Below are 19,091 nucleotides of genomic sequence, written 5' to 3' on the forward strand. Positions count from 1 at the left end.
CTTAGGCAGGGTGACAACCTTGTTGAAGAAGAAATCAACAACTGTATTATCTGCACTTTAGCAAGAAGCTTTTAGTTTGGTCCTCTTTAATTTTTACCTACCACAATGGTATAGATAAAATTAACAGTCGACACACACTGAGTTAAATATTTTTTCCTAACAGTATTTATCAACAGTTTCGTGCAGTAACATCCTTCAGGGTTTCCTCATCGGACCTATTCTGTTCATTTTTTCATTTCACAGCTTAGATAATGGAACAGAGAGTAAACTTGTAAGACTGGCAGAAAATATAGAACAGGGTTGCAAACACAGTGAAAAACAGAACAGAATTCAAAATACCTAGGTACCTTGGGCAACAATCTGACTGAAACAAGCTCAAATTAGAGAGAGAGAGACTAAGTACTACTGATGACAAAAATAAAACAGAGTATATCAATATAATATGATGACTCTCTAACAGGGCAACAGGATTGCAGAAAATGATAGGAAGGTTACAGTGGATTTCCAGATAAATATGAGTCAATAACACGATGATGCTACAGAAAAGCATTTCTAATTCCAGGATGTATTAGGAAGTGCACAGGCTGTGAGATGCAGGACCTAATTATTCTGCAATCTTCAGTGCTGCTGAGGCCTCAGCTGGAGCATTCTGTGCAATTTTAGGCAGTGCACTTTGAGAACAATTTAAACAATTTGGATGGAGTTGAAATCAACAAGAATGATAAGTTATTTTGAAAGTAGGACTTCCAAGGAAAGGTTGAAGGGATGAGGCTTGGTTAGTTCTGGAAAAGAGGACTGGAGGGAAAATGCATATTTTAAAAGGCATCATACAGAAAGTCACAATCAACAGTTCTTTGTTCCTACCTAAAATATAGCAAATAATTGCTTAATTTGCAGCAAAGAAGAGTAGACTAAATGAAAACAAAACAACAACAACAAAAAAAGCCAACAACCCCCCCTTTCAAACAGAAGTCTAGATTAGATGGAATAGGTTTATGGAGGCTGTGGAATCCCCTTCATTTGTGGTTTTTAACAGTAGCCTATACAAACATCTGTCAGGAATGACCTAGTTACCCATTTCCTGCCTCAGAACAGGGATGCACTGGATGACCTTTTAAGGTCTTTTTCTACCCCCCTCCTTTTTCTTCTTCCTTTTTTATTTTTTTTCCTTTCCTGCAATGATTTCTGTAGTAGAGAAACCGTTTCCCTTATCTTGGCTGCTATAGGCTGGGCAGTACAACTACCACCAAGGCCTTAGTGAAATAAAGCCTTTCTGTAAAACCTCTCAGTAAAACAAGAAATTATTAGGATAATGAGAAAAATAAAGATGACTCATTTTAGCAACTTGAAAACATAAACACGACAAAAAAAAAAATAACCCCCCTCTTCCCCCCTCCCAGAAAAGCCCCAAACAAATATAAAGCGAAAAATCCAACCCACATTCTTGTAATGGCAAATATTTTAGCAAGCCTGCATCTTCACAAAGCCTTCTTTCAGTACTTCTTATTCTTTTATGACACTTTTTTAATAATGATGATGGAGTTGATTGTCGTGTTGAGCAGTATGATCTACTACGTGGCAGAATATCAGTGTTGTGTTGAAGTTAACTAAGTAAATATTATTCTTGATTAATTACAATACTTTTTTAAAATACAGGTCTATTGTCTGAAATACTCATTTTATGAACTTTGAGACATCCAATTGAGATTTTGAATTCTTGTAAAATAATCAGGGTAGTAAAAGGTAGTTTGATTTTAATACTTAATTCTAGTCTGGGCTTTTTAAAAGAGAAAATAAATATCTACGAAATCAACAAGAAACAAAAATGGTACACGAAATAGAGAAAAGCAACTCACAGGGAAACTTTGAATGAAGCTCTGTCAGCACCTCAGGTTATGATGGTATCACAGACCACACTAGAGCTTTTCTCCTGTGCTTAAGATGCTGTCATCAGAAACCTTCAGTGTTTATCCACGGTAGCCTTAGGTATCACTGTTACCAGTACATAGATAATATCAAGCTACGCAGATGCACAGAAGCACAAAGTTTCAAGCTATAGTTACAGTTGAGCTGGTGATGCTTTCATCCTGAAAGCTAACACAATCCCTTTTAAAGAAACAAAACCAAAATTCTTGTTGCAGCTTTCATGACTAATATTAAGCTATGAGTTGTTTCCTAAGAGTTAATTTAAAAATATAGACTTCATTTCTCCACTTTCACATAACTACCAAGAAGTCCTCTCCCAATTATCCAAGCATGTAAACAATTTTGTTCCAGAATAAACTTTAACTTATTCATATAAAATTATTTATTTTCCTAGAATTCTGAAGTTATTGTGTTTGCAGACCAAGCTTATGGTTTAATAGGTTTGCCATGCATTCCAACCAATCAATAATAAAAAAAAAGAATCCAGTTCCTTCTCCTTGGGTTTATACTACACTACACTATACTGCATACACTACACTACACTACTACAGTGGGGTAAAAGGAAACAAGTTAGTAAAAACAAGGTCATCTAGTTCACGATATGGAACATGTGGTCACACACCATAACATGTTCCACATGGCCAACATCACACTATCACAGAATCACAGAATTGCAGGGGTTGGAAGGGACCTCAAGAGATTGAGTCTAACCCCCTGCTAAAGCAGGTACACACAGGTCACACAGGTAGGTGTCCAGATGGGTCTTGAATACCTCCACAGAAGGAGACTCCGCAACCTCTCTGGGCAGCCTATTCCAGTGCTCCGTCACCTTTACTGCAAAGAAGATCCTCCACACATTGCTATGGAACTTACTATGTTCAAGCTTTCGGCTGCTGTTCCTTGTCCTATTACTATACATCACCGAAAAGATCCTGGCCTCAACCATTTTCCTTTTATCTCCCTTCAGATATTTATAAACATTTATCAGATCCCCTCTTGATCTTCTTTTCCCCAGGCTGAACAGACCCCGGTTACTCAGCCTTTCCTCATATGGGAGATGTTCCAGGCCCCTTCTTTGTGGCTCTCTGCTAGACTCCTTCTAAGAGATCCCTCTCTTTTTTGAACTGTGGAGCAAAGAATTGGACGCAGTAGTCTAAACGTGGCCTCACCAGGACAGAGTAGAAGAGGAGGATAACCTCCCTTGACCTGCTGGCTGTGCTCTCTTTAATGCACCCCAGGATACCATTGGCCTTCTTGGCCACCAGGGCACACTGCAGCCAACCTGTTGTTCACCAGGACCCCAGATCCATCCCTCCTGAGCTCCTCTCCAGCAGGGCAGCCCCCTAACCTGTACTGATGCAAAATCTCCATTGAAAAAATCTCATCAAACTTTCTAAAGTAGTGTGAATGACCAGAACTAAATGATAATTTATCCAAGATCAATTCTTGGGCTCTCTCATTTTTGTAGACAGGCATCTTTAATTGTGTGTGTGTTTCCTAAGATGTTAGCTGAAGAGAACCTGGGAAGAAATTTACTGAAGCAGCAAGACAAAAAAGCAAAATGCCCATTGCTTAGTTGGTGTACAACATTCAAAAGATGACTGAGAAGCAGATCAGCTTTAATTTCCAGTCTTAACACAAAATTGCAATGCATAATGTGATCAGGTGGATATTACAGGAACACTGACACATATCAATGAGTTCCTTTTCATTTACTGGAATGGATTTTGATCATCTTGCATGCCAAAAATGTGAGCCTTTTTTTTTTCCCTTCACACCTTGCTTAAAGCACACAGAAGTGATGAGAATCATGTAGTGGAAGAATTAGTATAACTTTGGGAAGTATTGAAAAGAAATTGTAATGGCTGTCCCTATAAAAGTAAGTTCTTCTGCACACCAAGAAAAACGCATTCAACCAACTATACTGTTCCTACCTAAGAAGTGAAAGTTTGTGCCTACATGCACGTGGTTTTGTGGAAGCAGCATATGTAGAACTGCTTCTTTAAAAACCAGCTCAAATTCAAATTGAATTTTAGGCCTTGCCATGTTTCCAACCCTCTGGGATAATATTGCATATGGAATGAATGGCATCATAAGGGAATTTGTTTCTATCTCATTTCTTTTTTTTTCCACCAAATTGTATTCCCAGGCTGCTCCAAGCAGCTGTTCATCTAATTCATCAGCAAGAACCATAGAATATATTCAAAAAGATTATACAGCTTTCCATTTGGCCTCTTCAGAGAAGGAGAGGAAAAGCAGAAAAAATAGGAGAGGTAAGACAGCAATACACGAGTGTAGGAAAATGCAGAATCTGCACTCTGCTAAACTATAGTTCAGCTGCAACTCAGCTAAACCTTAGTTATAGGCAAAACTTCACAAACTGCCCTTAGATGTGTTAATTGAAATCTAGCTTTCTACATGCTCTCATTTCCTGGTCAATACGAGGTAGTTGCTCTTGAGAAAGAACAAAATTGAGTACTTGCAATATCATTTTCCATGCTTACTTCAAGAACAAAGGGTTAAGACAGGCACTGAAATATCCAAGAGATTAGAAAAATAAAAATGCTTATGTATATGATATCATGATAAAACAATTCCTGGATATCTTTTCCTCTACCCTTGCTACAACACAGACAAAAGGTGGTGTGAGGCCTGTTAGACTTCCTCTCTTTCAATGCAGTTTTTAGTAGGCAGAATGTTTATCAGTACCAAAACAAATGGATTTTGTAGTTCAAATGAATCCACTTTTCTGGAATGTAACCAAAGTCTAAATCAAAAAGAGGTCTTACGTTAAGGACTCAAACTAGAAACCACCCCAAAGAATAAGGGAAGATATTAAAACATGCTGAGGTATGCAGAGATGACACTGATGCTTACCTGCCCCTAATGAAAGAGGCTTTAAGATCAAACCAGAAGCATTCACCTCTTGCTTGTAATCTGCCATACAGCAGTGTTTCATAGAAGCACTAAAAATCATAAAAACTCTGATGAGAAAGAATTCTACACATCCTTCAGCTGATGTGGCATTTTTCATTTTATATTTGCCTCTGCTTTGTTCAGTAGCAAGTGCTGTTGATTTTTAGTAGGTGGGTCTGCAGCCCCATAGCTTTCAGTATACTGGAGTATTCTTCAGTATGGCCTGGCAATGCTAGTCTTGCTTATTTCTCTAGAATGCAGAAGAGGTGATTTTTGCTGCACTCTCCCATTAGCTTCCTAATTCTTCAGTAAATATTAAAAGAGGGTTGGAATCATCATTCTTGCCAGTTTTAGTAGAAAGCAGTTACCATCCACAATAATAACTATTTATGTTTGCAGAGTTCATTTCTCTGTTATGTTACATCTTGACCTATTGCTGTTTTTTCACAAGCAATCCACATTTGTTGTACATCTGTAAAAGTCAGTATGCAGATACTGCAGCATATTTTAAGGATGTCTTGCTGCTGTCTGTTTAAATGTACAGTTAAAATCTTTTGTTAAGACCCTACTTTGAGATATTCTGTTTCCCAACTGTTACATTTCTGTCTCCTTTAGATTGACACCAATTTGTTGGCCCAGTTCTGATAATATACATCTACAACTGAATGCTTTCAGTCCGGTCTGACAGATGTATGCCAGGATGTATCACAGTTCATACATTAGAGAAAAAGATCAAAACTGCATCCTCCACAATACTGATTAAGGGACAGCTTGAATCCATAAGGCTTTTCAGGGAATACTGCTGAAGATAACGCCTATAAGAAAGGAAAATTTAATCTACTGCATGTAGTATAAGAAGCCAAATATTGGAGATACTCAGTCTGAAACACACATGGATGAAAAGAATCAATGAAGTGACCTCTAATTACCAAGCTGAGTATTTCAGGATGGTATCTTCTATTATCTCAGTATAGAACTTTGACCAATCTTAAGTAAAATCTTCAGTTTCCTTTCAGAATCTTAAAGCATCATGTCACCTCATGCTACTGTTTCACTTCTTTCTGTTCTATGTTTTTCTTTCTCACTTCATTTTTCGGAAGTAATTTGATAATCTCCTTTTCTTCCCTTCTTATGTTTTCTTGGTCATGTGCACATTTTTCCTTCAAGAGTTTTCCATTTGCAATCAAGAAAGCTCAAGTTCCTTGGGGAGGATTAATAGAAAGAAATTTCCAAGGCCAGCATTAGCATGAGTGTTGTTTTCTCATTTACAAGAACAGAAGAATTCCCTTAGACAACAGCCATTGCTGAATTTAAAACTATAAGGTACCACTTGATCTGAGCCAGCTGATTTTAAGTGCGCAATCAAATGCAGGCAAACAAAAACTGACTGATCTGTCAGAGCCCCCTTAACTTGAAAGATACTGCAAAGTGCACAGAAGCACCCATTATGGCTGTTATTGCTGCATATACATGTAAGTTCAGCAGGTGATCTCCACTGCTCTAGAAGGAGGCACCCAGGCACAATTCAGAACAAGAACAAGTGCTTCCATGTCATCAACTGACCTCAAAGAAACAATCAGAAATAGAGTAGAGGTCCAATTTCATAGGGAGATGCTGAATTAAATTTTGGACTACTCTAACAAGTTTCTGTAGAACTGCAGGAAATTATTATGCAATGTAATTTTATCTACAGGGTTCATTCTCACACAAACATATCAAGGAGTTTTTCTTATAGCTGACATCTAAACAGTCCTGTCAGAAAAAGTATGTTAAACAGATCTGGAAGATATTGAGCAATGGTGTTCAATCCAAGATTTATGGGCAACACACCAGCCAAAGACCCTCTACACTGTTACTAATGCCCACAGCACACTACCTACTGAGCAGAGGGCCAGGGAAGTCTGTGATCCCAATCAACAGTCTTTTTTCCTCCTCCATGAGGTTCAAGACACCTCTCAGAAATGCATGCATGGTGATACCTGCTTTACAAAAGGCAAGACCTGAAGACAAGAAGCTAGGAGCTAGACAGAACCAGACTAAAAGAGCTGAAAAATTTAACAGTGCCTCTAAGGGCTTTGAAAGCTTACTTAGTTATTAATGGTGTGATTTATTAACAAAAATCAAAGAAGCTACACCACATCAGACATCCTTTGATGAGTTTCAAAAAAATAAAAAAGTAAACAAAACAGAAGAAAAACTAACCACAGTTCCACAAAGAACCTCAACTCATCCTTAGTCTACCTCATCCATGTACAAAGAAAATAGTATTATACAAACCCAGGAAGCTGGTGATTAACATTAGTACACTTCTCAACAGGATGCTCACAGCGGCTATTATTGGCTATGCATGTCATTCAACGTTACCCTCTTTCTATGCTATTACATTGGTAATGTGCTGGCAGAAGCTGTATTTTATACATTAGTTCTCCTAGGAAAGCACAACTGCACCATATGGGTAAAACTGTGGTCCTACTGAACTCAGAAAAAAACCTGTCATTGTTATAAGTAGGGCTAGAATCTCACATTTGGAGTTATTGCATGGGGAGACCTACTAATCCTTTATTTCTCATCTGTCTCCCTAAGTAAAACTTATTCTTACTTTCATAAACCGAATACAAGAGTCTATGTACATACATAAAAGAGAGTATCCACCAGAACTGACCACCAAATGACAATGCATCTCATTTATGCCTTTCAAAGACAGATTCACCATTCACATTCAGATGCCACAGAAACAACAGAGAAAGAAATGCCTGTCACAGGTGACGGGTTTCAGACAAGGTCTAAGGATCCTAGGGAGGCAAAGAGAACATAGCTTGCTACCAGACAAATCAAGTGTACGGTGTTATTTGATATTCGTACACTTAATAAAATTCACAGACTACAGGAACAGCCAAAAGAACTGCTTCATTGAGACCAGAATTTAACCTTTAAGCACTAAAACCAATCGTAAGACTCACAGAGACAACTTTGTATACATTTTGCATTTTCTAATAGGAAATTCATACCTGATTTTCCTATTAGACAATTTCACATCAGGTAGTAAGATTAAGTGCCTAATAACAGAAGGGGCTCCTTTGGCTGCTTGTATGCTTAAATTTAACATAATTGTGCCCAGATTTTTATTTGAAATGGAGACTACCTGCTTCCCATAACAATGGCCCTTCATTAGATGACATCTTCCATCGTGATTCGTATGATAGCTACCCAAGCTCCCAATGGGAGATGTACTTTGGATAATAAATGTAACTTCTTTGTTCCATACAGATTTGTGCCAGTTCTATCTCCTTTTCACTTATTCTAGTCACTTTTTTGATCTTCTTTTTGATGATAGTGCCATATTACACTCAGAAATTCATATGCCAAGTTACTAAAAAGTAAAAAGAAATCCCAAAGAAGTTATAAAATATCCTGTAGGCCTTGTTCCAAATAAAGTTTCTAGGTCATCAGGGGGAAATATCAGTTGCATATATTCATTTATTTATAGCATTATTTAGGGAGAAGCAAAATAGCAGCAAGACATTTCTCCACACTAGTTTCTAATTTTATTCTATTCTTTATGTGTTTCTATATTGTTTCCTGACCACGTTCCAGGCATGCATAAAGCACCACAATTGCTATTTTTGCACTTCTAAGATTTTGTCTGCATGGAGCTGGAAAGGAAAAAGTCAGCTTGCTTTCTTTTGGAATTTTTATTTTGCTTTACACTAGTGTGTACACAAATATGGGTCCTTACAGTGGAGCACACAACAGTAATATTCCTTTTCTGTAGCTGGAAACAGAAGAAGAATGGGAACAATAGGAAGACCCATTGTTCTAAATGATCCATGTTTACTTTCTGAGCTTTACGAGATCCCTTAAATACCACAACTCTCATTTTTGAGTGCCTACAGAAAACAGAGCAGGATACTGAGATGATTCGTTATTCTTTGAAAAGGCACGACAAGGAACGGAAGGCAAAGAGGCAAAATCCTTTGTCTCTGAGAGTACACAGCACTGTTTGATGCTGCCTGCGAGTCTTAAATGCTAAAGTTACTGCTGTGCATGTTGTGGGATTACTCTTGCCCCACCCCAACCATGAGCTGACAGTGACTGAGATAAGATTATTCACTGGGATGGGACAATTTCTCAATCTTACATCCAAAACAGATAAGCAGCTGCACAGAACACAGGATTGCAGCCATATCTTTTCTGCTGATACAGCATTCACAAACCGTCCAGATTGCTTGGCAAGGAGATCTGCAGGGCAGGACAGGAAACAATTCAGCTGGGGACCGGGACACCAATAACCAAAGCCAGTGTATATTCAGAGTAACTCAGGAGATCCCAGGCCCTGCCTCAAGAGAGCAATTGCACAGATACTGCAAAGTTCCCATAGAGAGAGTGTGGGTGCAGAGTTCACAGGCATCAGCTTTTTTTTTACCGCTTTGCAGAGCCACAGTTAAACTGCCACCCTGCCTTAGTACGAACGAGTTGTTACCGGTAAACGTAGAAATGCTACTTAGAATCTCATGCATCTAATGCTGGGAATATTACGGGGAATATTAAAGCTATAATCCTTATTAGTGATGACGGGTGTTTTTCCACAAAACACTTTCCACCTGTAATTCACAAAACAGATTTATGTCTGATTTCAATGAGGTTTTGCTTTTGTACAAAAATCTCAAAACAAAACTCAAACATTACATATCTCAAACACCCTGTTAAATACTATCTTGTCCATAAAACTTTTGTGTAAGATACTGAGAGATCTACATCACATCACTGAACTGGAAAGGGGCTGATACAGGTGTATTACAGGAGTCCCTCCCACCCAGCTAGCTATCTCCAATACTTCTGGCGCAGCTTTCTGTCTGACCTGCAGGGTAAAACTTCTCTACTATCTGATACAGGAATTTACTGTGAACGTAACCCATATGATAGAAAAAAACCAAGCTCAGACCACAGTCACACCAACCCCATAACTCCTTAACACACTCATTTTCAAAATATTTTTGTTTGCTAACATGAGTTTTGTTTCAAGATTCTGTATGGCAGGTCACTATAAATCAGCACGAAGAGACTTGTTAACCACTCAAAACCTCCTTTTTAATTTCTCTTGGGAATGAGAAACATATTCAGTTTTTCCTCCTTCGGCACAACAGTCTGCCCTCACTAAAGATTACTGAAACATGAATTTGTGGAGGGTTGTTTCAAGCAGAAGTATGTTCCTGTGCATAGGAATGATGTTAATTCCTGTCACTCTGAACATCCAAGTAAGACTGTTGTTAAAGCTGCTTCCAAAGGACCAAGGGAATTTGTGCCATTCAGTTCAATGACTTTCATTACCTCTTTTAGACTAAACATAAATGTAATGTACCAAGCCAGACTCCAAAGGTTAGTCTTTCATTTAGGAAAAGTACTGGAGATGCAAAAGCTGTGCAGCATTTACAGGAGTCTAACACAGATTCAATAAAGCAATCGAACACGAAAGGAACATCCTTTCTAAATGCAAATTATTCAGGTGCCATGTGAGTTCCATAAAGGTTACTCTTCAGTTCTCTCTCTGTCTAATAAATGAGAACACAGAACAGCTTACTTTCCTTCTGCAAAATTCTTTGTACGAAGCCATTGCAGTGCTCCCATGACAGGCCTTGTCAGCAAGGAGCAGGCACTGGCTCTGGGCCACTTCTGTCTGTCCTGTGACTGCTGCACACCGACATTAATCTTCTACTACAGCACTTTTGGGAAGAACTGAAAAACTAATTCTAAAAAGCAAGTCCAACAATGCAGCAACGCAAACATACTCAGGCTGCATGACTTTCTCTTTCCTTGTCATTTTGTCAAAATTGATTCCACATTCTCCTATCTCAAAGAGTAAAACCACAAATATCACTAAGGTTCAGAAAATGCAGACCAACAATACTCCATATTAAACTTATCAAAGTGTGAAGAGATCTACCTGAATGAGGATGCACAACAGCTGCAGATCTGACTGTGAAATTTCTTTAAGATGAATTCTTGTCTTGAGTAAAGCCAGTGGCAAAATTTTTCCGTGTTTCCCAGGGGGCAGATCAGGATTCGGTGCATCAATTTTGAGCTAGGAATCATGGGAAAGAAAGCTCCAATGTTACATTAAAAGTGTTATATTACAGATGCTTTCTTCAAGAGGGGCTGTATTTGTGCATAATTTAAACAAGGCGTAATAGTGGCCACTGACTAGGGAGCTGTTGTTGGCCATTTTTAGCATCGGGAACAGTCAATAAAGAATTCTACAAATATATCTCATGCAATGAATTTGCATGCACTATGTAACTTCAGTTTCACCTCATGTAGCAGCATCTTGAGAGCTAGCAGAGATGACTGAAACCTCAGGGCCTGCAGAGTGAGAAGACTGAAACGAGAGTTCAGCAGGTGTTACAGAGCATCAGCCAAGCAGCCTATGGCTGGAGGCACAGCTATAACTGTACATTCTAAGACAAGTGCTAGTGCAGTCGCCCACATTGGTTTAATCAGAAACAGATTCTTGTTTACACCCTGCTGTGATATTATGAAGAAATCCCCTCCTACTGTAAAATCGTCTTTCTTAGTCTTACACCAGATAGAATGAAACTGATCAAATTGGTGTTGAGCTGGAAGCAAATAAATGATATTCATTTCAAATTTTAACACAAGTTTCTAACTCATTGTGGTTTTGTAACCTACACATGGCTGACTAACTCTTAGAACCTCAAGCTTTGCATGTTTTAAGTTCTCATGGAAAATAAGGGCACAGCCTCATTTTGAAGCTCACATCTTATAGTAGGGGTAATGATTTTTCTTTTTGACTAACCAATCAGCTGCATGTGAACTGCCATGCATAAAAGCACTGCATGCTGGATGAAATGGCTAATCCTTCAAAGCTTGTTGGCACTACAGATGTTTTGCACTCCATTAGTTCTACTTGCACTGTGGGGTAGTAAGGATTAAAGTTTGATACAAAATTTATAGAAAGTAATATTTTCCTTCAAAATAGTCTTTCTAGATACCCAGAATATCTTGCTAGATATTCTTCCCTTAATTTGAAATAAACTGAGGGTTTTGCTTACCTGGATTGTAATCAATGTAAATAATGAAGCATCTGCTGAATGTGAATCAATCAGGCGTTGGTGTATCCCAGGGCCACTCTACATCCCTCAGACCTCACAGTTAGACCAGGGCTCCATTTTCTGGAAGACTGTGGCATGTGGGTGGGGAGATGGCACCTCTGCAGAACATGCTGTGGTCCAGACCTGTGCACCGGGAGGGAGGAAGGAGCCAGGAGGCCTGCCCAGCCAGAGCAACTGCCCGCTGTGCTGCGTGCATTTAGCCCTCCAGACATTGCTGTTGTCAGGCAGGACTTCTCTCTTCCCGACCCTCCCCACCCTGCACGTACAAGCGGGAATGTGCACAGAAAGCATTTCTTCAGCTAGGATTGGCACAGAAGTCATGGAACATTGTCATAAGAAAGCACTGACTCACCTATGTAAAACCTTGCTTCTTCAGGAAGGAGCTCATCCTACTGTCCTACCCATTGCTGGATTATTCAAATTCATCTACAGTGAAAGTGAAAATGCTGTTCTGTAATTCTGATCTTCTGTGACAGCACTTTGTCAGTTAAGGTCCTATGGTCCTATTTTAGCAAAATTTCCAACTATGTACAGCAGTATACCAGAGGTTAAAAAACCACCAGCCCAATTGCACAGTTGAAATTCACCCTTCCTAAGGCTTCACTGGAGCTACATTTGTTAGATTCAGTTATCATTCTGTCGCGTCCCACAAAGTCTACTTGTTCCACCTTGTCCTTATAGAGTGCATGAGCTATTCTCAGAGAGTTTTCATGCTTGTTGGAAGACTAAAACTTTCCATCCTACTGCATTTCAGCCTTTTTTCATCTTTTATTTTAATTAATGTTTGTCACAGCAGTGACAATTTTCAAGAATATGTATAATAAAGGCACAGCTGAGGCTCTGATACGAACACTGATATGAACAAAATCATTCAGGTTGCCAAAGCTGCATACAGGATTCCATCATTCCCAAAATTTAAATCTTCATCCCTACACTGAGAAACCTAAAATCAAACAGTGAACTTTCCTGATGAACCAGCACCCATGCATAATTCAAAAGAACCCAAACCCCTAGCAGGCCTAAGCAAGTGCTTAGAAAGTCCAGACATGAGTTACAGCTTATACTTTTCCAAATGAAAAACTGGAAGTCCATTATTAATAATCCTTTTATTTCAGGCTACCATTGGTTTTAGGGAGAATTTGTGAACATGCAAGCCTTCTCTTTCCCTTTTTAAACTACTACTTTTTTTTATTCTCATGCCTGGACTTCTCTTTAATTGGATACCAGCCATTTTCCAGGTTTCTATCTCCTGGACTGCTGATGTTCTCTACGCTCTCATTTTATAATATGTATACATGCAAATATATGCATACATATGTGTAAGCAGCTATACAGTCTAAGCCCTTTAGGCTTCTCTTTGGTAATAACTGTTGGTTTTGGTTTTTAGTTTGGGGGCGCTTAGAATACTTAGCAGCACTATCCTAAAGACAAAAAAGGTCACACTAGGCTCCCCTAAGGAAAATTCATTGCTGATTTTGCATAGTAAGCTGGGGATGAAAACCAAGAAGCCTGAAGCTGTCACTGTTTTCACAGCTATTTGTGAAGATTTATGGTAAACTTTCTTTTTACTCATTCTATGAATAGAAATAGTAGTGCTCTCCAGAAATTTTATTAACATTGAGTAGCTGGAAACAAGAATATGAGAGCAATATGAAGTATCACAAGCATACAAAGGGTGTATCTCTACTGAAAAAAAAATATGGTGGCAATTTATAAAATAAAATTATTCCTACTTTGATACAATGGATTACAGGAAAATGCACTGGAAACAACATTGTTAATATTTACCTCTATTATCATCAAAAATTTGTGGCTTTCAAATACTGTTATTGTTTTTGTTTTCTTTTCTAATCCAGTGGACTGATTTCAGAAAAGGAGAATAAAGAACTGTGAAAAAATAGGATTCCAAGTACAGTGTACATTTACACTAAAATGCTTTACAGGTATTTGTTTAGAAAAACATACTGATACGCAAAGTTTTCTCTTCATGGAATAACAGATTTCTATGAAATCTAAAAAGATGTGGAAACATCATGTCACATTTTCACTTTCTGAAAACACATTTAAAAAGCAATTTTTTTCTCTCATCTTTTAAAATCATATTTTCACAATTTTGTTGTTTTAGTCTTGAAAGGACTGCTATGTTTAAGAATAGGCATATTTCCTCACATGTACTTTCTCAAATATCTGAGAGACAGCAGAATTGAACATCCCCTAAACAATTTTATTGTAAGTAACTTAATCAATGCACTTATTATATATTTATAGTTGGTTGCCAGGTTTTGTAGTACTACCCATTAGAAAATGTAGAATAAAAAAAAAAATCTGAATATCCTACACTAAAATATAAACACAAACATGAGCATCTCAAACCCAAGACAAATTTCAGCCCTTAGAGCAAATAACAAGAGCACTGAACAAAAGCTTTTGTCTCTGTACAACTGATCTTGAATTTTTAATGATTAATATAGATGTTCTTACTGATAGAACATTATTGTACTACAATATTTGCATTTTTATTTTTATGAGAAATACTGGACAATAGTTAATCTAACTGCAAACAGCTAATCTCCATATTGGAGCAACTCTACAGATTCAGAGGCTTCTGGTGTTACACTGACATAAATGATGCTAGGAATCTGGGTCAAAGTTTCAGATTTAACCTTGAGGCCTTTTACTAAATATTAATTGCTTCCAAATAAAATAAATATTTACTGCCTTTGATATTCTGCCTCAAGCTAGTTGATGCAAGAAAAGAGTGTGATTTTGCACTTGATTAAACATCTTAAATTATATAATAATACTTAAATGCTTTTCAGACTGTGTGCCATGATGTTGCTTTTTTCATCTGCTTTCATTTGTTATTAAAATAAGTGCATGAAAAATAAAAAGAAACTAAAAACAAGTTGCTTGTTGAATGTATTGATTCCTTGTGATCTTCAGCAAAATTAAATGTAAACTTATTGCAGGTGTGATTTGTTTGTTCTCTCCTTGTATAAGCAAGGTCACATTTCTTCTAATTTAAAAAACACACCTTACTTCACAGTTTGGTAACTACCACCAACTATTTATAAAACTTGCTAATAGTTGGTCTTGAATAACAAGATGAAACATTCATCTAGAATAAGATTATCAGTGTATTCATCATGTTTTGCTTTTTCTTTTTTTCTTAATCACAAAGCAAATCATGCTCAGTGACAATCACAGCTTTGTCACACCATCTTTTATTAACACAAACATATTTGATTGTTAGATCACAAAAATTTTAAAAGGATTAAATGATGGATCTTAAACAGCATTGTTTATCATCCTTGGGTTTAGCTCAGCCTCTGTGTAAACAAGCTTAGCATTGTCATTGCAAATTACACCCATTTATGCCAGGGATTAACATGCCATGGTCTCTCTCTGTGAAACCCATTCTAAAGATGCAGCTTCTTGCTACTGTTATTTTCTCTTCATTTTGAGTAAATGCAAATGTAACTAAAGGCTGCACTGCCAGTTTGTGAGGATGGAGATTAAACCTGAAGTGAGTGTATGGAATTTAACCGTGCTCCTCTTCAGAGTAAAAACTATATCTCAGAGGGACTGTCACCCCCATGTGAGCAATGGAGTGCAAACCTCCTCCTCGAAATGCCTCACACTGTCTTTTCACTTCTCCACCCACCATTCCCTCATCCTCTCACTGTTGAATGTGATCAATGTCATTGGAAACTAAGCTGCCCGATTCTTCAGAAAGACATCTGACTACTGTGCTTAATAGGATATGCAGCAAACAGAGCCATTTCATTTTCAAATGGCAAAGCTTTTCTTAATGCAGAATGAAAGACTGGTGGTAGGTTCCTCCATTTGAGGATCACTTGCTATTTGAGAGGAAATGGAGGACAAAGTGTGCCTGATGCTAATGAAAAAAAAAAAAAAGAATGTTGGCTCTGTATTGAGGCCCTCCAATACAGCCAGACTGATCCAAGCATAATTATTCAATCATATGTTCTTTTAACAAATCAGTTACTTCCACTTGGCTTTTCCCTAGCCTAAATATCAATTTAAAGAGAAACTGTCATAAGTGAGAGTAAAGTATGTTAAGAGTGATGTCTCAGGCACTGCACTGAATGTGTCATCCTACATAAAATAGTAGCTGCTGTGTGATTGTTACAGAACTACATGTTGTCATGCCAATTAGTATGTTCCTTTTTTTTTTTCCCCTACTTATTTCTCTCCCTCTGTCTTCTCTTGATTCAATAAAGTGTGCCTACTAGACCAATTTAGTATTCAGGCTTATTCTTCAGCTCTGTTGCTGAGCAATATAAGGATCTCACAAAAGCTAAAAAGACTTTAGTCTGTTTGGTAGTTCATCTTGTTTTCTTGTTCAGTGTTTTTTAAGTCTTAAATGGTAAATGCAGATTTTCCCTTTCACTCACACAATCTAAAACTAAAAATGGAAGACCTCATGTGAGTGGCTTTTAATAACCCATTGATCACTTAGCCTTGTGAACATTATGATTCCTTACAGAGTAGTAGTATATGCAGCAGGGTATACTGCATATATTTATCCGATCGATGCAGATTTGATGCCTGCTAATTGACCAATTTACTATGATTTCTGTGTGGTGTAAACGGATGAACTGTACCTTCTACATACTAAAATATCACATTCTATGCCATCCTCATATCGCCTATCATTCATTTCCCCAACCTGCATTCAAATGGAATTTATTTCTAGAAATTTTCATCATCTATTTATTTACACAACATTTTTCTATCTGAATGGGATGTGCAACAGAGAAGATTTTATGTAGCAGTTGTATAGCATCCTGTTTTTACATCCCATTCAAGTATCTTTACATTTTGCTTGTTTTTATAACTAGCAGCAAACACCAAGTCTGTTTTTAATGTACTTACAGTTTGTTTAGCATCAATACATCTGAATGTTCAGATTATCCTTTGAGCATGTATTAAATTGTATGTTATCAATGTGATTTAGCAGTCATTGAACTAATTCACTCTCTTTCTTACTCTTTCACATTCTCTTCACAATTGTAGTAACCTGACCAATTAAGCATCCTCTGAAAATGGGACTGTCTTGTTGCTTACTACCATTTCATGGCAACAGCTGATAAGATACTTCTGGTGAACAGTAAGCATTCCAAGCTTTGTCACACTAATATTCTTGATGGCATAAATTATACTTCAAAGAATTACCTATGTTTCCAGTCCTCTGGATAACTGCTACTCTATGGTTGTGAGATTTTGGGGTTTGTCTGTTGTTTAAAAATAATATACAGATTTGTTCTCTAAACTGTTGTTATCTCAGATAAAGCCTGAAGTCTATTCTGCTGTTTTTCTTTTAAGTATTTCTAGTTCATACAAATTCAATTAAGTTCTGTTGAACAGATGCAAGTATAACAGAAACTGAGATTGGGAGGCACTTAAAGGTGATAATCTGCAGATATGCTCTTGATTTAAATGGGACAACTTCAGAACATATGGAGTAAATTTAATTGTCCTACCTTGATTGAGCACAGTCAGGGTGTGCAGACTTCTGTTATTCTTTCGTATTCACTTCCCAGGAGGTTAGGGTTGTATCTTCTGTCACTTTAGAGTTCTATTTGAAAGAAGGTAAAAACATTGTTCCCTAAGGAAAAAGCAAAAACAGGTGTATCATAAACCCGCCTGTGCTGTTGCAAACACGTGTGCATAGCACATATAAACTACAACAGATGAAGCACTCCATCTTTGGAATATACTGAAATACATTCTGCACATTTGGATGAAAGACAAAGCCTATAATATTCCATGAAGATGTGGAAATACCAAAGCATTTGAGAGAAAAAGATCTTGAAGATAGATCTTTCCACCTAACATCCTTATCCAAATTTCTTTGTTTACACAGGTTTCACTATTTATGTTCTATTAAACCTGTTATATTTATGTTCATAAACCTGTTATATTTATGTTTTATATTTATCTGTTATATTTATGATCAGTTCTTTTTTTACCCTGACATCCTTCATTTTTTCACTACTTCCCAGGCCCAGCGAGCTCACTGCATTGTTACACATTTCCATGTGCTGCCCATGATGTTCTCTTGCTTATTTCACATTCAGTTCTACATCTCATTCTTTTGTTAGTTCACTCAAGCTTATTTCTTCTGCCACTTCTGAGAGGAAAGATTCCTTCTCTTGTCTGCCTTTGAGCCCCATCTTCACCTTCCTACCCTCCTGCCTCTCTCCTGTTTTCCAGGCAGTCAAGCTGTTCTTTTAATTGCTTAGTACCTGCAAAAGGTGGACAATGCAAAAGGTGGACAATGGTCCCTTCTCAGTTCAGGTATCAAGTCCAGGCATGACTGACATGCCCAAATGAGCAGGTACAGCAAAGAATCTGCTAGAGATGCCCATGGCAACCCAGGCAATTCTTACTGAGCATATAATGATAATAATTGTTTACAGAAGGCAGACTTATCCAGTTTCTGACAGAGAAGGTCAACTGTCATATCCTTAATGTAAAAAAAAAAAAAACCCAACAACCAACAACAACAAAAAACCCCACATAGAATAGCTTTGTTCCAAACACGTAAAAAAGTTGAGGTATTGAAAATCCAAGTGACCTACATTATTGACAATTAAAATTGTAAACATTTTAATAACATACATGATCTATTCTTAAAGCTGTGCCACTACCCCCTAGGCAGAAATACAGTTGATGCAGGAACTGTCTTAATTATTATCGCTACCATTAGAGACAGCAAAGACTAAGGTATACTTTAGATTAAACTAATAATAAACAACCGATACTTCTGCACCAGCTGACCATCAGTACCACTCATTGAATTCATACAGAAAGAAAGAACACACTGTTCTGCATAGGAGATAAAACTCTCCTGTGGAAACAACTGCCTATCACAAATAGTAAGAAGAGGAAATGGAGAATATGTCAGTATAACAAAAAGCACACCAGAAAAGTGAATGAAGACCACATCACAAATCAAAATGAAGTAGCAAAGTTTATGTTAATTGATTACATTGGTTTTTAATACAAATTTCAGGATAGTTTATTACAAGTTTTTCTGTTATAATAGAACAGTAGAATCTGCAGAGTAGCAGAGGTGAAATCTAAAGGCAGAAT

At 37.5% G+C, this 19,091-nt stretch overlaps 2 protein-coding genes across 2 annotated transcripts in view; both read right to left on the reverse strand.

Moving 5' to 3' along the window:
* TLK1 (tousled like kinase 1) overlaps positions 1–11,982 on the reverse strand; it is a 90,713-nt gene extending 78,731 nt beyond the window's left edge. The window contains exon 1 of the mRNA XM_065750657.1: positions 11,910–11,982. The gene's annotated coding sequence lies outside the window, so the exon portion shown is untranslated. The remainder of the gene's footprint in view (positions 1–11,909) is intronic.
* A 5,427-nt stretch (positions 11,983–17,409) lies between these two features.
* METTL8 (methyltransferase 8, tRNA N3-cytidine) overlaps positions 17,410–19,091 on the reverse strand; it is a 33,027-nt gene continuing 31,345 nt past the window's right edge. Inside the window, exon 10 of the mRNA XM_065750658.1 lies at positions 17,410–17,601. The gene's annotated coding sequence lies outside the window, so the exon portion shown is untranslated. The remainder of the gene's footprint in view (positions 17,602–19,091) is intronic.

Source organism: Cyrtonyx montezumae, unplaced genomic scaffold (assembly GCF_038088225.1).
Source record: "Cyrtonyx montezumae isolate F1298 unplaced genomic scaffold, pur_monq_1.0 scaffold_7, whole genome shotgun sequence".
NCBI classification, from domain to species: Eukaryota; Metazoa; Chordata; class Aves; order Galliformes; family Odontophoridae; genus Cyrtonyx; species Cyrtonyx montezumae.